The 23,361-nt window shown below is 41.0% G+C and overlaps 1 protein-coding gene across 1 annotated transcript in view; it reads right to left on the bottom strand.

The window, feature by feature from the left end:
* LOC147701403 (G protein-activated inward rectifier potassium channel 4-like) overlaps positions 1–23,361 on the bottom strand; it is a 494,489-nt gene that overhangs the window by 350,147 nt on the left and 120,981 nt on the right. The window contains exon 2 of the mRNA XM_086930082.1: positions 15,572–15,727. The gene's annotated coding sequence lies outside the window, so the exon portion shown is untranslated. The remainder of the gene's footprint in view (positions 1–15,571; positions 15,728–23,361) is intronic.

Raw genomic sequence — 23,361 nt, 5'->3', positions numbered from 1 at the left:
GTAGTCATATTCCGGGGCAAGATGGCGGACTGCAAGTCCGAGTGAGGAGACGCTAGTGCAGGCTCTCGTGTGGCTCGCTCAGAGTTACTGGTGTTCCTTACTGAACGTGGCTGAAAAGGAAGGCGATGTCGATGCTGTAGCAGCGGGAGCAGCGGGAGCATAATTACCGAACTTTTTACTCACTTTCACGGAAGAGTGTGCTCTCAAGGCGGCGTCGGAGAAGAGAAGAGAGTGCTTCGTTTCTCTCTTCCTGATTGCGGGAGGAAAAGCCGTCTGACGGTGCTTTGTGTCGGCAATAGCAAGGACGCTTACCAAACCCGGGTATGCGCCTGGACCCGTGGAGAAAGTACATCCGAACCCTTCGTTCGGCGTGTGGGCGCTCGACTCCCATTTCATCAGTGTCAGCTGTCAACCAGAATACCGTAAGAGAAGGAGCAGGGAGCGAGTCAAAGTCCTTCTCAGCACGTCGACACCGAGAATCAAAGGAACAATACGGGCTTGATAGCAACATTGTTTCAGTGTCTCGGCTTCCCTCGGCTACAATGGCGCCAAAAAATCCGGCAGGAACCCTACGGCAGCAGAAACCGAAGACAAGAGCTGACACAGCAACAGCAGCAGCAAGTCAAGATACAATTCACACGGCGGCGGTGATAGTTGGTAACACTCAGCTTGCTACAATTGTGAGTACAATCCCAAGCTCAAGTGCAAGTAATGAAAATGTTTCAGCTGCTTTAAATACGGCCAAGGGGATACATCAAGCTACTCCACAATTAAATAATGTTAATGCAACTAATGCAACTATAATAAGTACCATAGCTGAAAATGCCGAAAACGCAATGGCTTCTGGTAGTTGTAGGACAGGAGCAATACCGAAAATTCCTGGCATGTTTAGGAGAAAATCTGCTAATCCTGACGTAATTCAGAAGTCTCTAGAGAAACAAGTAGACGCAGAAGGTCCTGCTAAGGGTGCGTCTAGTGGCGGCGAAAAAAATAAAGATTTAAGTCAAAAGGTATCAATGGCAGCTGATACTCGAGGTGAAGATACAGAGTCCTTGGATTCAGCAGGTAACTTCTACTCTATGACTGATTTATCCCAAGCACTGGACTCTGATAATATAGATGAGATGTTACCGAATACTGAGTTACTGCAGGAGGGGGTGGGTCAAGATGATCTTAGCATTTCTGAAGGTTCAGATTCAGATCCAGAGGAGTCCCCGAATAGACAGGAGTGGGGGCGAGAGGAGGAAATTGAGAACTTTGATGCTAACTTTGACCCACAAAGAGTAAACAGACCTAACTCACCCCAATCACCTGCAATCTTTGGACCCCATAATTCTTCTGATGACTTGCCTGAAATAACATTGGAAGTCTTATATAGAGTAATGCTGCATCACAGAGAGGAGACTAAAACTGAAAATCTTCGAACCCAGGGAGCTGTAAAAAAGCTACAAAATAATCTCAAGAAGGTAATGAAAATCTCTAACGACACAGTTATAAGAGTTACGGAGACGGAGAGCAGGATATCACAGGTGGAAGACTCTATGGTGCAACAGAAGGCACAGCTAGAATCAATGGTGGGCTTGAAAGAGGAGATTAAATGGAAACTGGTGGATTTAGAAAATAGAGCTCGCCGTAATAATCTCCGAGTCCTGGGCATACCGGAAGGGAAAGAAAATACAAATCCACGACAATTCATGATAGATCTTTTCTCTGCTGCTTTCCCTGAGCTAAGTCAATGGAAATGGGAGACCGAAATTCAAAGGGCGCATAGATTTCCATTCCAAGTAAGGCGAGACACAGCCTCAGCTTCTAAACCAAGAGCGATCCTTATCTCACTGAATAATTTTCTTGCAAGAGAAGCTCTGTATGACTTAGCAAGACCTAATAAGAAGCGCAAGGTTCGAGATATTGAATTTTTTGTTCGGCCGGACTATTGTCATTCTACGGTACAACTAAGATGGCAATTAAGGCAACTGATTACAGCATTCCAGGCAAAAGGCGCCCAAGCATTTCTTCTAAACCCTGCCAAACTCAAAGTCATATACAAAGAACGAGTTAGCTTTTTCACCACCGAGGCAGCGGCCAAAGAATTCCTGATGACTCTTTGATAAATTGTTGCGTATTTTCTCTTTCTGTTTTTTCTTCCTTTGAGCAATGACTAAAAGTGTAAGGAAAAAGTAAATGATTATAGCAATGTAGTAAGATAAAACTTGTTCTGAAATATTCAGATATATTTGAGCTAACTGCGGCTTTAATGATTATGAATGAAGTATAAGTAATCATGAGCCGAGCCGCACGATGAGACTCACTTGGTGCTCATCACATCATCACACGAGGGACACTATGTCCCTTTGCCCTGATAGCACTGAGGGGTGGGGAGGGGTGGGGGAGGCTCAGGGTGAGCCCAGAGAGGGGTGAGGGGTGGATGAGGGAAAAAAATGAAGTTGCAAGTAAAAACAGATTGTATATTACTACTTTGATATTTGTAGGTATACTGTTGGATAGGTGGCTTGTTATCGAGAAGGAAATGAAATCTTTTTTTTCACTTAAGATGATGTTATCTGTGTATAAAAACTCTTATAAATGGGAAAGTTACGAGTGTGTTCTTGGAACATCTGTGGTTTAAATAATAAGAAGAAAAGGGGAATAGCGGCACAAATTTTACAATCTATGAAAAACGACATAGTATGCATTCAAGAATCACATATAACATGGAATGACAGACATTTATATAAAGACCTAGGTATGCAGGTAGCGGTTTGTACATCTCAAGGATCAACGACAAAAGGGGTAGCTATCCTATACAAGAGGGGGTTAGGCATATTAACTCGACATAAAGCGGACAAATATGGTAGATGGGCAATAGCAGAGTTTAAAATTAATGATGCATTATGGACCATATGTGCTGTGTATGCTCCAAACGTGGATGATCCAGGTATTCTGGATAGTCTAAATCTTGAACTCTCCAACTGGTCCTCTTCATTAATAATGTGTGGCGACTTTAATATTCATTTAGATGTGAGTAAAGAGATATCTGATATATCTTGTTATCAGGGCGTTAAGAAAAAATTATTCATGTCACTACGGTCAATGGTATTAGAGCATGGCTTGGTTGATGTAGCTTATGAAAAAAAATCTATACTTCCCATGTATACATTCTTCTCCCATCCTCATAAAAAATCGGTCCGCTTGGACTACTTTCTTCTTAAAAAATCATTTATTCATGATACAAGCTTTGAATTATTTCCACGCATAATATCTGACCACAATCCAATAGTGATCGAAATGAAAACCGATGAAATAACCACTCAAACGAGATCCTGGACTTTTGATCGTAAACTTCTACATGATCCTGATTATATAAATACATTGGCTTTGTGGATGAAAGAATTTTTTGATATTAATAAAGGTACTGCGTCAATGCAGATTGTTTGGGATACGTTCAAATCAGGGATAAGGGGAGAGACTCTGTCATATACAATTAAAAAACAGAAAATTATGCGTGAAAAGAATGAGAAGGTTCTTCAGAGAATAATATTTTGGGAGAAGGAATTAGTTACAGCAATAATACATCAACAACCAATTGCAGACATAGAAACAAGGCTGGCAATTAGTAAATCTATTGCTTACGAATTCTATGCAGAAAAATCAGCAAAACTGATGGCAAGTTATAGAACTCAGATATATGAGATAGGAGAAAACACTGGGAAAATCTTGGCAAAAAGAATCAGGCAAAGAGAAGTATTTAATGCCATCAATACAATTCAGGATGAAACAGGGCAAGTGTATAATAAACAAGAGGAAATCCTGGAAGTTTTTCGTAAGTTTTATCGTAAATTATATACACAAGAGGATGATAATTATTCATCTGATATATGTCTGAATTTTGCCATGGGAAATCTTCTCCCGATCCTTACTCACGATCAAAAATTACTCTTAGATGCCGCTATCACATGGGAGGAAATCGAGAACGCCATAAACTCATTAGCAATGGGTAAAGCTACTGGTCCGGATCTTATTCCGTTAGAATTTTATAGGTCCTTTAGAAAACATATAAAAAATGAGATGTTGGCTATGTTCTTAGAGGCACAGAAAGGCTTATCTCCCGCATCTTGGGCTGAATCAATAATCATGACATTTTTAAAAAAAGATAAAGATCCATGTAACCCAGCCTCCTATAGGCCAATATCGTTGATTAATTCCGACAGTAAAGTCTATTCAAAAATACTTGCCACAAGACTTTCAAGAATTATTCCAACAATTGTATCACGGTGGCAACATGGGTTTATTCCCAATAGAGATACGGTGGATCACGTACGTAGAATCATAGCAATGATGGATTGGGCAGAAGCCTCTAATATATCAATAGGAATCACTCTGCTTGATGCTGAAAAAGCATTTGATAGAGTAGCGTGGCCCTATCTCTGGGATGTCCTATCCATGAAAGGGTTTGGCCCAGGAATAATAAATGCATTTAAGGCATTATATAAAAACCCAGTCTCAGCAATAAAAATAGGACTTAATAAATCTGCATTATTCTCTATCCAAAGAGGAACACGTCAAGGGTGTCCATCCTCTCCTCTTCTTTTTGCTATATATATAGATATCTTTCTTAATCAGCTCAATAGGGATGAGAGTATAGTTCCATTACAGTTAGGAGGTACGACATATAGAGCCCTTGCCTATGCTGACGATTTGGTAGTAGTCACTAGAGACATTGAAAGAACGTTTTGGAGGATTGAAGAACTAGCAGGTATATTCGGATCTTTCTCTGGGTATAAACTAAATTTGTCTAAAACGCAAATTCTGTTTATAGGACCAAATCCACCTCCTATTATAAATATAGTTTCGGAAGCAATCTACCTAGGGATTAGATTAACTACACCTATCTCACAGATACCTAGTATTAATTATACTCCAATTCTAAAGAAGGCTAACACGACTCTGGAAAGAATAAATCATTTACACTTATCTCTTCATGGTAGAAACAACATTTTAAAGATGCTTATATTGCCCAAATTTCTATACCTATTTAGAACAATACCCCTGGAATTTCCTTTAAACTTTTTCCAAGAAATCGAAAGAACTGCAACAAGATTTCTATGGGGCTATAAAGGTATTAGAAGAGCATATAAGAAGCTGATTATACCGAAAGATAGGGGGGGATGGGCCGCACCACACTTTTTATTTTACTATTTAGCAGCCTCACTCCAATATATGTTTCCTTTAATTGTAGGTAAAAAAATTCCCATTAATTGGACACACTATCCAAATATTTATGAAATGGTAATAGGTACTGATGCAAACTATCAATTGTTAAAATTTATAGAGCCAAGCTACTATAAAAAAACAAAATTTAAGATAGTGGCTGCAGCATATAAAGCCTGGAAAATTATAAAAAAACTGGTGGGAATTAGGAAAATTACCAGGTATACGCCTCTAAACTCAAGTCAATGTTTTCCCACAATATTTAGAGACCAGGTGATGAAAAATTGGAATGACAAGGGGATTACCTTTCTCTCTGATTTGTATTTTAATAATTCGGAAATATTACTTACTTTTGATGACTTACAAAGTAACTTTAAAATTCCTTCAAATGATTATTTTAAATTTCTACAGATTAACAGCTACCTACATTCATCCTCCAACATAGAAAGACTAGATTTAAGCCCAATTCTACTTCTAGATAATCTAAATAATAAAAGAAGGATTGGGTTCTATTATAACACCTTAATGACTTATCTTGTGGATGACTTTAATAATCTCAGGGATAAATGGGAAGAGAAATTAGGTACAAAGGATGTACTTCTGGAAGAATCAATTAAAATGGCTTCCTCTATCTTATTTTCTGGGCGTAATCGTACTCAACATTATATGATTTTGTGTGATTTGTACTATACACCAGCAAAAGTTCTGAAATGGGGGAGTATTACTGGAACTAAATGTAATCGGTGTAATTTAAGAGGGGCCGATACGTTACATATGTTTTATTCGTGTGTAAAATTTGATGGATTAATTTGTGATGTTAAGAAATTTATTGAATACATTCTTTGTAAAAATATAGCCATATCGCCTGAACTTATATTGTTTGGTGTTTCCAAAGATTCAATAGATATTGATCAAAATAATTTATTATTTATCATGATGGCTGAATTTCGCGCATGTATATCTCAGGATTGGATCAGTCCAGATTCACCATCTTTCTCTACATGGAGGGGTCGTCTCTTAGCTAGATACAAGCTTGAATCAGCAATATATGCCACTAAGGGGAAAAAAAGGAAACAACTTGGGTTAAAAATCTGGTCACCAATTCAGAAATGGACTGATGAAGTAATGATATAGCGAATTTTGTATATTGCGTACTTATGTATGTTCCAGCTCTTCTTTATTTTTTTTTTTTTTTTTTTTATTGGATTGTATTATGTTCCTCTTCTATATATTGTATAACATCTAGTCGAATTTCTTTTCAAAAAGGAATCATGTCCTAATCTGTGTAAAACTTGCAACGCAAATATCAATAAAAATACAAAAAAAATAAAAAAAGAGTGTAGTCATATTCATCTAGTCGCAAACCCTAACATTCAATTCTAGGAGGCATCTTGGCTTTTGGGTTGCCAAAGATGGTAAGCAATCCTTGATGATTCATTACAATAGTGAAAGTTTTTCCGTATAGGCATACGTGGAAATGTTCACTAGCCCACACCACTGTTAAGTTTTCTTTCTCTGGTTTCAAATAGGTGCATTCAGTTTTTCAAACCATGCTTGCATATGCCACAATATGCCTTCAAGAATTGGGGTGTCCACTATTTTGGGCAAGAATCACACCAGCCCAACTGGGCATGCATCAACAACAACCTCAGTATGGAGCTTTGGAACACAGTAGGCCATTTCAGTGGTGTTCTCAATTGAATGCTTGATTTTCTTAAAACCTCCTTCACATTTATGTAATCAGTAAAATGAAGCAATTCTTTTTGTTAAGTCTTTTAAGGGAGCACTTATAGTGGCAAAATCATGTATGTATTTGGAACAGTAACTGGCCGTGACAAGAAATGAATGTAACTTGGTAACATCTTGTGGGGGATTGATGGCTGACAAAGTTTGTACTTTAGTTGTATCCAGTCATGTCCTCATCAGAAAAGATGTGGCCAAAGAATTTGAGTTTTGTATTGTGGAACTCATCTTTCTCAGGATTCAAAGTGAAACCTGCATCACACACTTGTGTAAGAGCTTTATCATGCTACCTTTTTGTAGCTCCAAAGACTAATGTCATCACTATAATTGAAGGTATTCATGCCAGTATGTATGATATGTTGAATGACATCTTAAAAAAGCTTGGCAGCTGAGGACACACCCAAGCGTAAGCGTTTATATCTGAACAAACCAATATGGGTAGTAAAGGTGGTAATATAGCTGCATTTTTATTTGAATCCTAATTCAGGATACCCTTTTTTCAGTTTAAGACGAGAGAAGACCTTGGCCCCATTTACCTGTGTATTAATGTGGGAAATGTGTTGACCGGGATGTGTTTTCTTTCAGTTGCCTTGTTGAATTGGCGCATATCAACACAGACATGTACAACTCCTCTACTTTCCTTTTTGGGCACTACCACTATGGGCGAAACCCTTGGAGTTGGACCAGTAGATCGCTGAGTGATATCATGCCCTGGTAATCTCTCAAGCTCTTTCTCAACAGTTTCTTGTAGATGAAATGCAATTCATATAGGTCTTTGAACAACAAGACCAATATCCTTATTGATTTGCACTCTCATGGTCCTAAATTTTACCAATCCATAAAACAACACTAAGAACTGACTTACTATTTCATGAAAAGTATTCATGTTGTAGTTCATAGATGTCAGTGCCACAGCAGCATTTAAACAGAATAAACAGGCACTTGATGCAGTAACTTGAAGTACATGAATGGGTGCTTGTACTTTTGCCCTTTTGTGTTTCATGGTTGTTACGAATGAATCTTGACTCTTAAAGGTCCTTGAAGCAGGCCATGTATATATACACTTTAGTCTTTGATGGTGTGAGACAGGGCAATAGAGACAGTTCTCTCAGGCAAGATGTTTATCGACACACCACTGTCAATAATAAAATGTATGGAGCAACCTTAGTGTAATTTGCAGACAATGTTTGTATGACTTTTTTGATTTTACTCATTGACTTTGCTTTGACTCACATTCGTCAGTCCAACATGTGCCCTTTTTTCTGAGGTTAGCTTCAACATTGTAAATCCCTCATCCTCACAGTCAATTGGCAATAAAAAAGAGGTACTCCTTTCCAAAGTCTTTGCATACTTGTCCAATGGCGGGACATTTACCTTCATGTGAAAACAAAAATCTACATCTAAAGCACAGGTTTTTTTTCTTTAGAGACATCGTTTTGTGTCCTCTTGCTTTCTGTTTCTCCTTACTTTTCATGTTCATGACTGACTCAGTCTGGGCACCTCCAGCCTACATGTCAGCAGCGTGTTGATCAGCCTGTTCCTCAGCTCTGGCAGCCATGAGAACTCACTCTAGGCTAAAGATTTCTCTAGCATTCGTCGTCTAAATGAATCTGAGTGATATCCATTGATAACTTGGGGACGTATAGCTTCCTCATCATTGAATTAATTGAATTTATAATGTTTGATGAGTATATTCAGTCTCTCAACACATTTTTCAATTATTTTATCAGATTTCTGTTGTTCCTGACTGAAAATATATCTTTCGTAAGCAACATTCGGCTTTGGATTGAACTTCAGATTTAACGCTTTATTGATTTGATAGTATGTGACTGCCAGTTACGGTAATTTCTTGATTACCTATTTTATTCCCTCACCAGCACGATTTTTGAGATATTTGACAATTGTTGTTATCAGAATGGGTAGAGATCCTTTATGTGCAGCCCTCAGAACTTTTTAACTTTTTTCGAGTTGTGCGGAATGCACCCGGCACCTATGGTGGTATCCGCTTCAGAGATCAACAGCTTCGTTATCACAACTTTAGAAATCTGTCTTTATATACTATATCAAAAATAGATACACTGTATAAACAGTAGAGAAGTGTGGCTCACTGGTTAGAGGAGGCAGACCTAGAAGCAGAGATCAGCCCGGGACCAGGGTTCAATTCCCGGCTCGGCGGGGTCTTAGTCCTAAAATGTCCATGGACTCGACAATTCTCGCTCCGGTGCCTACTCGATTCACGGGTACAGACTCTGCAACTCTGGGCAATAGCTTGCTTAATCTCCACAATGGCCCCTCGTGGCGGGATGCCTGGCTTTCACCTTGTGGATACCCTGCTGGGGTTATCTCACAGGGGAATACCAGGACGGGTTCCCTAAGCAAGCGCTTAGAAACCGCTTGGTGATTTGCGCTATATAAATTCCTGTACATTTACATTTACATTACAGTCCAGGTATTCACTTATTAGTGGACAGGGGCTTGGTCTAGCAATCACAAGGTGCTGTTTTAGTGTGTAGTGTGGTCAAGCAGCCTTAGGCTAATCAGAGAGGAGTGTTCGAAATCTGCAAAATACACAGACGGCCAATAAATAATGCTCACAACACGGAGATACACACTAATTTATAAAAATAATACTTATCTTCATATAAGTTTAGGCACCAGAGTCAATAAAATCAGGTAAGTATGTTTTGCAAGAGAAATACTTAAAAAAGGCAACAGTGCATTTTTCAGAAGCTGCAATGTTATCGTATGAGAGGAAAAACAAGTAAAATACGGTATTCAGCTACAGAACAGTGACTTACTAGACCAGTCCCCTGGACTTAAAGTTAGTATGGGGGCAAGGTCCAAGGCAGCACCTCCAGGTACACTAGGGCAGCCAGGTGAAGTGCTACAGTACTGCGTCAGGTGCCCAATGTTAGTAAATGGGGATCGGTCGGCGCGAAAAGAGACTGCAGGTTTGACTGGGAGGTCAGTTGGGCTGAACCAACGAGGGGGTTCAAGTCTTGTGATGCTAGGGGATGTGGGGATATGGGTGTTCCTCTTCTCCTCAGGCCAGGGCGGCTGGGTTCACACACAGAGCTTAGTTTTCCACATCTTTATTACTCAACGTGTAACTGCAAACACAATGTTCTAAACATGAACTCTATTCACTACACCCAAACATTTATGTCATAGTTCTATGGAGTCCATCAGCAATCAAAATTGTCTCTTCATCGCTAACTCACATAACACTACATAGGGGACCCCCAAAACACTTTGAAAACAAGTCTGTGACATCCTGAACTCCTTTCTCCAGTCAAATATGCCAGCATCCGCATTTCAACAAATAGTGTGATTCTAAGCAAATCATGCCCTCTCCCTGTATCTAAGCTCCCTTTATTAAAATGTGTCAGATGTGGCAATGTGGCACTGGTGTAGCAAATCAGGAATTGACATGCCAATATTGAAAAACACGTGACGATTTTCTAGCATTAGTACTTAACTGCCATGGCGATGTGGAAACTGGCATGGCAATTTGCGTTTCATCAGGTAAATATGAGAAACACACATCCAATCTAAATACAGACATTGAGTACATTGGCATATAGGTTTTATGTGGTAAGGCAACCAATGTAAACAGTGGACTGGCATTGCCCTTGCACAGTACAGAAAATTGTGTTTTTCCCAAAAACTATTTGGACCATATTTTTTTTAATGTTCAAAGCGAATAAAGCTTAACCACCCAATATACCTTGTGGATGATTTGAAAGTCTTGGCATTTTACAATGTATCAAGATATTTCATATGTTACTCTTCAGAAATGACATAGCACAAGTAAAGCATCAGTGCCTTTGTTAGACCACCCATGGGTAACAAAGACCCACCAGGTGAGAGGAGGGGAAGACCATTAGGGCAAGACAAGAAAGTTGTGGTCACCTTATCTAGCTACAAGTTGGTCAAACTTGATGATGACACATTACAGAAATGCATATCAATTATTCCTACATCAAAAACTACCATGTGTGAAACAGTTAGAATATTTCAAAATCTTGAGAAAATTGAAGTTAAAAAACGTATTTGCTTATTCAACAACTACAGAGAAAGCTGATCACGTGTCTTATAAGCAATTCACGCAATAACTGACATTTGAAGCATCTTCTCTTTAAAAAGTTATTGTTTTTTCTCAAAACCTAGGTTAAATAACTTCCAGGAGATATATTTGAATCAGCAAAAGATCAAAACAAGTACGGCAAGAAAAGAGGTAGCATGCCTACACAATATTGTTGAAAAAGATAAGATAATCACGAGAAATGTGGTGCAATTGTTCTGATGAATATTGAATACTATGATTTTCCAATCAAGAAACATGTACAGAATGCTACAATATACATCCCAATCAGGCATGACATCACAAAGATTTACAACTGTACTTCAAACGGTTCTAGATAAAGCTCTCACTCTGTCATGCCAAAATTATATTTATTGATAAAGACACAGAACGTGTTGTGGGCAATAAGTCACTCTGCAGGACAAAAGAATGTGTAAAGGCATTAGCAATTTTCATTCCCACTCTCCTCGAAGATTTGCTATATTGCAGCTCTTAAGAATGAAAAGATTTGTGCCTGGACCATATATATATATATATATATATATATATATATATATATATATATATATATATATATATATATATATATATATATATATATATATATATATATATATATATGTACACACAAGAGGAAATCAGAGATGATGTTCGACAGATTTACCCAAAGTTGATTATCCAGTTGCAACAAAGTCAAACAAGATAGTGAAAAGCTTCTCAGAGAGACAAAAGTGAAATCACACAGAGACACATCTCTGCTAATAAATATTTAAAATAAGGCCTGAAGATCACTAAGTTTTTACAAAGGCATTGATAGACGCAAACTCTGAGTTAAGCAAAATATTGCTTGCTGATGGCGGCTTATGAAGCAACAGAAACATCAAAAACATGATTATAGCGGACACAAATCCATCTAAAAACCGGAAATCTTAATGAAGCAAGTAGAAATATACCCTGTTTAAATTGTACTAACTTCACTAATATCAAAAAGGGGCTTTGAAAAACCATACCATGTTTAAATTGTACAAACTCCTCTAATATCAAGAAGGAACTTTGAAATATCCTCTTGAAAAGTTATCCCTCTTTATAGTTGGCAGTCTGCATTTGGCACCGTTCGTGTTCATTTTGTTTTTCCCCAGCTTAGTTTCTTTTGTGCTAGAGTTCTTTTCAGTTACTGCAGGTAAGAGTTATTGCTATTACCTTTATTTGGTGCCTTGCTGGCTGTCTGTACTTCTCCCATGTGTCAGGGTGCTTCCTGGTTGCTCCAGTGCTTGACAATGCCATTATACCGGAGAAGCGGGTAAGTACTCATACATGTATGGCTTTGCAGACATTCATGTGTTTTCTAAAGGAAAGAATTTTGTTTGTGACCCGAATAGCATTCAGAGCTACCAGATTGCAGCTTCCCCTCCTGGATCGCTGCTTCTAGAATAGGCACAAGGGGCAGACTCTACCGCTCTTTTAATCAAAGGAACATTTCCCATTACCTTCAATGGTCTAACCTCAATATCTATTTCTAGCCGGGGCTTCATCTCCCAACTCTTCGAATAAAGCATCAATGGCATGGGCCACCTATCCAGCACAACTCAGTGCAGGCACAGCTTTTGGAGTTGTGCAATACTTTCAAGGCTCAAGTTGACTTCTATGGGAACTATTTTTGCCCGATTTTGCTATCCTCTACATGGATAGTTTAGAATCCCCTGTTCTCACTAAGGAGTTTAACCAGGCTGTTCTCTGCAGTCATCATGCATACTTTATTGTTGTGTTACTCATGACCTCTATTGATTAGCTTTGCCTAACAATACATCTGTTTCTAATTGGTTGCACTATCTATTTTCCTATTCTTCTTTTCTGTTGCCTTTTCATTAGATAATGTGTTCTCCCAACATGACAACCACTTATTCTCTTTTGCCTATTAGTCCTTCTTTGCCCTCTACTACTCTTCCCACAGCATTGTGGACCACCCCTACTGAGCATGTGCAGTGAGAAACGCTTCTTTATATATGCGTACACAGCTCTCCCGTCTCTGGAATTTGCCAGACCCGCTGTCCACTGACCATTTTTTGGGAATCCCCTTTTATTTTCTGAGTTCGGCGATGCACTCTGATCACACGCAGAGGCGCAACTAGAGTGAAATTTCAGGGGGCTAAGAAAAAATTTCGAGGGGGGGTGATTCTGCAAGCAAAAGGCAGAGTGGAGCTGCAGGGGCTCTAAGCAGGGGGGGAAACATCAAAGCTTCATTACCAAGCAAAAAGGTCTTTAAAAGACCTGTGAAGTACTCGGGTGCGGATGTGTGTGTGCCTGGGAAGCTGTCTCATCCGGGGCTGACCCACGACGGGGGGGGGGGGGGGGGGTTAGCTGAAGCTCTTTGAGCCCAATGGGTGTTGCGCACCTGCTCACAAGCACTGCAATACAGTGTGCACAATTTCTGTGTACTTGCTTTTTTTCCCTTCCAGGAGAATACAGACAGGATTATTGAAACCACATATCACCTCTGTCATCAAGAAATCTGCAGAATTTCCCACCTGTTATGATTTTTCTTCTAGAAAATCCGAAAGGCATGGCCTTTTTCATTTTATATATTTTTCTATTCTCACTTCTTCCTGCAGGGCCCTTGAAAACCTTTTCCGTCTTTTTTTTATAATTGTCTTTATCAGCCATACTCCAGTAGGACAAACATCACACCTGTTAATTCGACCTACCAGGATTCAGGTAGAAATTGTTCTCTGTTCTCTTCTGTAATTCATGATTTTATTGGGCAGCCAACCAGCTGCATCTTGAACTCTGACCTCTAATTTTAGGGACGCATGCCTTTCTTCTCCATATAAGCTTTCTATATTAAAGTCTTAGACCTCACACTGTAACACTATCCTTTCTGAACAATGTCTATTATTTTTTTCTTGCAGCCCTTCTTCTCCTTGTTTTGGGATCCTCTTTATCTCATGAGTCCGAATGGTGGCCCCCCTAACTTCTTGAGGGATTAAAATGTAATTGACCCTAAATAGATTATCTAATACATAAATGGGCTGTGTTCTTGTTTTTAAGATGCACAACTTTGATCACTTAAATGCTCACATATGTGTATTACTGTGATGAGAGCACTGAGCACATTTCTCACAACACACCCACTGCAACGTCACAAAATACGTTTTTTAATAAAAATTCCTTAGATATTATTTATTATAACTAATGATTAAAATGTTCATTTAGTTAGTTTGTGTTGTTTTTAAATTTCTAAGAGTGGCATTTTCAAAATTAGGATTTAAAATCCGACTTCACCATAAGTTACAATTTTCCATTACAATTCAAAAGACCCCAAACAAACTGAATATCTTCTCCAATATGTAAAATTACAGCTTATTAAATGCAATAAGCTAGCTCCAATACTATCCTATGGGAAAGGTAGGCCTTGCAGTAGTAAAAACCAAATTGAAGAGCTTTTCACTATCGGGACATGTGAAAATTAAAGGTACATGTCAAGCTTTTTAAATACACTGCACCCTGCCCTCTGGGCTGTCCAGAGCCTACCCTAGGGGTAAAATATGAATTGAAAAGGAAGGTTTGGGCCAAGCAAAATGTTTATTGTAAAACTTCACACACAGGCTATGATGGCAGATCTGAGACATGTTTATAGTGCACAGCTAGTGCAACAATCCCACAAGTAGCAAATAATTTTCTAGCCCTAGGCATAAGTAGTGCCACTTTACTAGGGACTTAGAAGTAAATTAAATATGCCAGTTGGGTATAAGCCAAATCCACCATATTCTAAGGAGAGAGCACGAGCACTTTAGCACTTGTTAACAGTAGTAAAGTGCTCAGGGACCTAAAAGCTAACAAAAACGGGTTCAGAAAACAGGAGGGTAAAGACAAAACATTTGGGGATGACCCTGCAGAAAAGGCAACGTCCAACACATTCTTAAACATGTCCAAGTTATTTCTACTCTGCGTTTATTGGTCTGTGTAGTTATGGACATGGGCTTGCAGAAAATAATGTAAATTCCTGACTGAGTGCATTACTACCAACAGCTGAATTCCAATGCTTGATCATTTCTGATGTTAAAAATTGTGATTTTATACAAGGTTTGGAAATTGGATCTTCTATTTTTCTGGGGGCCAAAGCGGGAAGAACTGGAGATATATGGTTAAATGTGCTTGGCAACACTATTACTGTATACGTTTGTATTTTGTGTAGCACATTGATATGCTTGAAACGGACTACAACATGATCCAATCCAACATTTGTATGAGCAATAGCAGTTAGTGCTTCAGCATCAATGAAAGGGTGGAGTTTTAGATGACTATAATAAATGCAATGATGGACTTGGCCCTTTCTGCAGGGTGATCCCCAAATGTTTTGCCTACACCCTCTAGTTTAACATTCATTTTTAATATCCCTATTTAGGCATTTAAACATTGAACTCTAAAGTGCATGAAACTTTCTCCAGACATGGCTTATTTGCGGAAGCTGCAATGCACACACCTCTCTAGACTTGTGTTTAAAATAAATTATCTCTCTGCAGGTTGCAGGTCCCCTACCTTTCACGAGTTGCAGCAGTTCCATCTTTCAGGTCTGGTTAACATAAGACGAGTCTGCTCAAGGATGAATCAGGCGTCTATACAGTTCCATCAGCCACTCATGAAATAGGATCCTCATTTATGGAAAGGACTCTGCTGGTGTGTTCGATGATGGCACTATGAGAAAAATAAGTGAAAGAGAAGGTTTACTGCTTTGATAATCAATATGTGCTATGTCTGGTGGCTAAAGGAATCCAAATCAGACAGCTTCAGCCCACACCATCTAAAAAATAATTAACCTCCTTTGGTGTCTTGATAGACTACTTTCTGTCCAAGCACCCAAAGATTGAACATACTATACAGTCCACTAGGGTGACATAATGTTACTTAAGAAGCACTCAGACCCCTTCTGCTACCAGCAGACTTCAGCCTAGTGGTTAAAGGCCTATGTATTTCTAGAGACAACTATAGGAATGGCACTCTCATGGGACACCAACATCCAAAACTTTACAGTCTCACATGTATTCCACATTTAGCAGGTAACTAGTGTCTAGAACATGGAAAACACAACAACATATCCCCTCTTCTGAAAAGCTGAATTTGATTCTACTGAGGAACCAAATTAAATACCAACTGGCCTGTATAGCATAAACGGTCATTACCTGCGATACTTTTTCTCCAATTCAGCAGTCTCTGCAGGAAACACACCAACAAGCAAATACATTTTCTGACTTGAGTTCAAAAGACTGAGAAAGCATGTGGCCAGCTCCTAATCCTTCACTGGAGCAGTCAAACCTTCCAGGAACTTAATCCCTGCCAAACTGAGATACCAAGACAACTTACTGGCACTGCACAAAAAACTAAAAACCTTTCTTTTCAAACACACCTGAATCAGAAGCAAACAAGGACATAAAGTCTCTTCTTTCTTCCTAATCTTTTACCTTCACCCCCAGTCCTTCCCCAGCTCAAATCTATCATAGCTCTCCTTCAGCTCCCCTCTCCTCGCATTGACCACCCCTCTTACCGTTTTCTACCTTCTCCCTTCTTGTTTTGTGTTGCAGTAGGGTTACACCAATTCAATATACCTGGATGTTTTATTGCCTGAGGATCAGTCTCTGAAGGGTAGCCGACCTAAAGAGCTGATCCCTGACCTCCTTCTGCTGAATGTCATCAGTGCAGGTGCACGCCAATTTCCGGAGGCGGGCGTAGAATTTATCAATAGCCTCCCACTCACGCGGTCTGGCTTGACACAACTTGAAGCATTCAAAGTCTGGGTTTGTTCTGGGATCAAAATGTGAATTGAGGGCAGTAATCACAGCATCATAGTTACATATAGTCTGTCTAGTGTGCTGGCTGATGGGATGGAAGTGACCTTTAACTGAGGGGCAGGACTGCCCTCGGCTGTCAGAGGGATGGCCATTGAGGTGGAGGCGGTAGATGCAATCTACATCAGGGCTCCGCTTGAGAGGGGAACATACCGGGAAAACACTGGCCGCCCTGCAGATAAATGCCAGGTGGCAGGGTATACATGCTCAGTGTGCTGCAAGCTAAATCATTTAGCGAGGGTCTGCAGGAGTGGTGAGAGGGGGCCCCGTACATGAGGCTGGCGGCATCCAACAAAGGCCATAAGACAACTGCCGCTGGGAGAGCAATCCCAGTCTAGCAGCCAAGAATGGCAGAGAGAGATTGGACGATGATGACACTGAGGACAAGGAGGTATTCTTCACCTCATTTGCAACACCAGAGCCCAGAGGGCAGCACCCACAGCCTAGTCACAATTTCCCCATCCTGGCATGGTGGTGCATGCCATTATTGACACAGGGCCCACAGTAATTGTAATGAACCACCAGCAGTACCAGAAGCGGTACCCCAGGCAACCCCTGAGACCATCCCACATGAGGATCTATACCTATAGGGGCCGGGGGCCCATTCCATTGGCAGGGGTGATGGAGGTGGCAGTCCAGCATGGAGACAGAGACATCATGACCATGTTCCATGTGACCAGAGAAGGGGAAGGGACCCTGCTGGGGTGCAGCACGGCTGAAGATCTGAGACTGGTGTTCTTTGCCAAAGAGTTCTTTGATTTGCAGGTAGACCACATTCTGAACCAGTGTCTGAAGCTATTCAGGGATCTAGTGTGTTGGAAAGCAACATAGACAAGACTGCCCAAGCAGCAGCACTAAGACAGAGGAGAAAACGGTTTTATTTGCAAGCACAAGTGAAGTTGGAACTCGACAAGTTAGAATGCATTAGATGTCTTTGAGCGAGTCACAGGGCCCACCCTGTGGGTCTCTCCTCTGGTGATAACGAAAAAGCCCAAGCGGCCAAAGGCAATAAGACTATGATAAACATGAGAATCCCTAATCATGCTATCCATTTGGAGCAGGACATCACTCCAAGCATGGACGATAATATTGAAGACCTCAACAGAGCAAGATTGACCTGGACATTGGATATCCCAACCGGATGCTTCACCCCGACTGACAGTTAGCACATCACAACTTTTACAGAACACCTAGTTCCAAGAAGATATAAGAGGCTGAGCTTTGGTATCTCTCTGGCCACCAACGTGTTTTAAAAATGCCTTTCATAAATCACTGTTGGGGTTGGAAGGGATTCTTAATATGAGCAACAATATTCTATTCTACTCGACCACTCTCTACGGCCATCACATATATCTCAAAGCCCCGCTCCAGAGGCTATGAGACAGTAGGGTGATAATGCAGAAGAACAAATGCTCGCTCTTTGAGTCCAAGATGGAGTTCTATAGATTTGCATTATAACAAGATTGCCAACAAGTAGACCCTGGAAGTCTGCAGCAATCCAAGTACCTCCGGCACCCAGGAATACAACTGAGGCATGCAGCTTACTGGGCATGGTGATATACTGCAGCATTTTCTACCAAACCTGGCTACACAATTGGACCTGCTCTGAGCCCTCACAAAGGTAGAGACCAAGTTGACATGGCCTTGGATGAGCAGGAGGCGTTTAATAAGATGAAAACGGTCCTTCCAGTAAACTCCACCATGGCATACTTCAATCCAGACAAGGCGACTGAGCTAGTCGTCGACACAAGCCCCATGGGGCTGGGAGCTGTCTTGACACAGTGCAGGCCCGGCTAGCATTCCCAAGATGAGTGCTCACTGCTAGTGAAGCACAATACAAGCAAATTGAACATGAAGAGTTGGATTTATCACCATTTTCACCTGTACATCTATTGCAAAGAGTTCAAGCTAGTAACGGACCACAAGCCACTGGTGAATCTCTTTGGAGGCACTGCTCTCCACCCACCCGCATGTAGCGAGCGGCAGGCAGTACTGCTGTTACCACACAGTTTCAGTGTGAAATATATGTTAGGAACCAGGATCCATCAGATTTCTTGTCACAACACCCCCCCCAGAGAAAAGAGAGATATTAGCGAATGGGCAACAGAAGAGTTAGTGAGAATGAGATTTGTAAGAAAAGACAAAAAGGCTGAGGAAGATAGACTGGGGTGGGTCTCCATGATAACAGACTTACAGTGAGGTCAGGAGTCGGCATCCCAACAGGGTACGGGGAGGGAATGCCCCTAAAGGTGCAAGCTACGTAGAAATGCAGACTAGAAGGGCCCGACAATTTATCATTAGATGTGAATCGATGCTACAGGTGATCATAAAGTTATAAATACAATGACCCAAAGGAAGAGTGGGAGAAGGAGTGGGGGAAGGTTATTGTTAGATTTTTTTTATAAGACATGTTGGCAAGAAATAACATTTGTATTCAAGAGGCAGCAATTGGTAAATAATATGAATAATCTACAATGTATGGAAGGATAAATACAAAAGGATATGCAAAATCTAGAGTGTCAACAGTGGAATAGAAGTTGTTTTATGTATTCTACATTGCTATGCCGTGGCACACTGTAATAAGTATAAAAGTGTAAATGCCAATAAAAAAATAATTTAAAGAAACACCCCCAGAGAGAATGGAAGGGGTTATAATTAACCGTGAAAAACAGAGTTCACCCTCACGGTGGGAACAGAGACCTGTCTGAAGGCCCTGACAACAGAAAACATCCGGCAAGCATCGGATGATGGACTTAAATGAGTGGCAAGGCCATCGACAACAGCGCATGGAGGCTGTTCTTGCAGGATGCCAACCAGTGGTATTGGGCACAGACAGTTGTTGCACCTGTGGAGGGTGAGAGATGAATTGAGCTCCATGACTGGAGGAATAATCATGTGGGAACACCTCATCGCTGTGCTCAAAACCCTGGAGGATTTTGCAATTTACTTGTCCATAAGGACCACCAAAGGGTAGAAAAAACCCATGGTCCTGCCAGCGGGGAGAGGTCGCTTGCATGGACTGAGACAAAACTTGGCCTCTAGTTAGCAACTTTGTGTGTGCCCAAGCAGAGGTGGTTCCTGCTATCTGACATTGGATGTGAAGTACTGAACCACCCAGGCGGTACAAACATGCCCTGATGTCAGAACGCACTGCTTAGGCCGGGTGCAGCCAATGTGCTAAATAAAGAGAGGAGGGACCAATCTGGATCAGTCCTGTTCTAGCGTATCTATGGTGTATGATTTCTTGCGCCTGTGGTCTGGGGGCCATGAAATGCCCGGGACCTTGTTACCGCCGAGCCCTAATAACTCCACCAGTCTTCCGAATGCGCAAATACATTCAGTGTTTAATTATAACTATGTAAGTACCATTATTCTCATTAATGTTTTAAATATTCTGACAACTACCACTTACTACACATCTTGAAACATAGACATACATTATAATCAAGTAGGCACACCACCAATACCACCACCACCGCAAATACCACAACCTATACCACCACCAATAATACCACTACCAATACCAATACCAATACCGCCACCACCAATACCACCACCAATGCCACCACCACCAATACCACCAATAGCACCTCCCATACCATCACCAATACCAGTACCATCACAACCAATATCAATACCACCACCAATATCACCACCGCCAATACCACCACCACCAATACCACCATCAATACCACCAACACCATTACCAGCACCAATACCACCACCACCAATAACACACCAATACCACAACAAGCAATGCCAATACCACAACCAATACCACCACCAATATCAACACCACCACCACCAATACTACCACCAATACCACCACCACAGATACCACCACCACCTATACCATTACCAATACCACCAAAACCATCACCACCAATACCACCACCATCAATACCTTCACCAATACCACCACCACCAATACCACCACAAACACCAATACCACCACCATTACCACCACCAATACAATATCACCACCACCAACAATACCACCACCAGTACAATACCACCACCAATACCCCCACCACCAATACCACCACCAAAACCCCCACCACCAATACCAGCACCACCAACACCAATACCACCACCTCAGCACCTCTCGCTCACTAGCAATAGTAGGGCACTGTACAAGGACTAAGCTATGCCCAAGACCATCCCTCCCTACCTCCATGTATGCCATAAAGCACAGCCCCCCTGCACCAGGAGGTGAAGCCAGGGCCCTACTACAGCTGGAGTTTTTTTTATTAGGAGAAAGATAGCAATGACATTATGCAATGTCACACTGCACACTCAAATCACGGAGAGGGCAGGAATAGCCCTCCTCCCTCTCTACTTCCTGAGCCGTGACAGTGTAATCACAGTGTGAAAGGTGTTGGAGCGCTCTGTTTGTGTTTATACCTCGGATCATATGTAACTCTAACTTCACACTTTGTGTCTGTGTCATTTACAAGACTTATACATCTTCTTCACTGCACTATTTATCACTACTTCGAAGACGTCGCCGGCCGGTCTCTTCCTTGATATTTACAATCGAACAAGCAGTCGAGAAGGCCCTTTGTTGCAATGCAATAGGTCTCACATTTGCGAGAGTTTAAGCTATAAGTATTGTAAATGACAATGCCTTTTATTTATGTTTTAATTCCCAAAATAGCAATAAAAGGCAGTGTAATTTACAATACCAATTGCTCCAACTTGCGTGAATGCCAGACCGATTGCATTGCAAATGCTGGTTTTAGCTGTCACATTAGTTGGAATGGTCTACTACTCACCGTGAAGAAGTCCCATATGTCAAACATTACTTTTTACAGGACTGTCCCAGCTTCTAACCACTGGATACCTGGTCGAAGGTATGCAACCTTCTGCACACGGTCGATCTAACTGGACCCCCGGGAAAGCATAACACCACCAAGGCTAGACTCTGTTCCAGCCTTAACTTTTGTCTGATTCATATTGTGCAGAAATAGGTTTATCCCTGTGTTTCAAAAGACTATCCAGTGTTTTCCCAATTTTCACTCTCCCAGATCGAGATCTCTCAGTTAAGATATCAGTGTAGACCATGAACCGTAGGTTGTAATTTCATGCACGTATATTTGGAGATACTGTGTTCCTTCACCTCCTACCATTGGTGCCCACTTTATGCAACTGACCCTAGAACCCAGACTTCAAGTAAAGGCATCACTGCCCATCTATAGGAGCTTGTGAGATTTCTAATGGCAGTAACTGCTTCATCAAGAAGGTCCATGGTACCATTCTGAAGAGCGTGTAGCTCCTGGAGGTGCCAGAGCAAGTAGGCAGACGCTATTTCTAAAGAATACATTTATAAAACCGACCCATGGTCAAATGACCCTATTAATTTATTAAAATCACGTTTTATTATTTTAGATAACACAGATAATCTATGAAAACATTTTCTTTATTTTTCTATATAAAGTACGTTTTCTAAATAGGTGTGCCATATAAATTACAAATAAAATGACTAAAACTCTTGCCATGATATTAAAAAGAAACCTTCGTAATAAATGGCCGTGCCATTCACTGTTGTGTAAATGGGTCATATCGGCAAAGTTGTTTAGAATGGAACATTGGAGCAAGTGCTCTTTAAGGGGTTACTAGATGCACTGTTTAGGGTTAGTGATCAAATGATGGATCCGTTATAGTCATTAGGCAAACCCGCCCAAAGTAGGAAAGTAAAAACACATTTTGGAGTCACCAACGCATGGCATTCATGGGCCTTCATTGAGAGTGACCTGCCGGAAGTGAGGCAAGAGGGAGACGCTCATAGTGGAGAAGGGAAACCATTCTCGCCGTAGCTGCAGTAGGGGATCTTGAGAGTAACAATTTAAACCATGTTCCATCATCCCACTATGCAATGGAATAAGGGTAGTTTGAATGTGCTCACAATACACAAGGGGCAAATTTAGGCCAGCAATAGACACAACATGCCAAAAAGTGAACAATTTGCCAGGGCCACCATTATGTCCTCTCTGATCATTCTAATGGCAGGGAGGGCTCAATATAATATGTATGCCCACGACATGCAAGGGACAATGCTATTCCCACTGTGGCCTCCATGAGCACAAATGCAACCTCAATTGCGGTGTGTGTTGCAATAATGAATGTTTAGAGTTTCTAAGGGGTTGTGTCCAGGGATGAGACCAAAGGAAAAAGGTGTTGTTTAGAATCTCTGCCACAGGTACCGCCTCGGTCTTTGAACTACTCAGGAGGACTCTATCCTCCAAAGGCTGGCTGTGTTGCAGACACGTGATGGTTTTTGGGGCAGATCATTACTTCCTAACTTCGTTCCATTGATATGCAGCTGAGTGTTGTTACAATGGATGTGGCATGCCACACGGCAGGAGAGAATGACCAGCTAGTTGTATTAAATACATATTGAAGAGGAGGTGGGGTAAAGGCCGACATTACCTTCTGAGATTGTGCAGGCAGTAGATTTGCAAAGGGTAGTTTGTATGAAATTAGTGA

The sequence above is a fragment of the Lissotriton vulgaris genome, chromosome 7 (assembly GCF_964263255.1).
Source record: "Lissotriton vulgaris chromosome 7, aLisVul1.2, whole genome shotgun sequence".
Lineage (NCBI taxonomy): Eukaryota > Metazoa > Chordata > Amphibia > Caudata > Salamandridae > Lissotriton > Lissotriton vulgaris.
The sequence above is the reverse complement of the archived record's forward strand: the minus strand, read 5'-3'. Positions and strand labels throughout refer to the sequence as shown.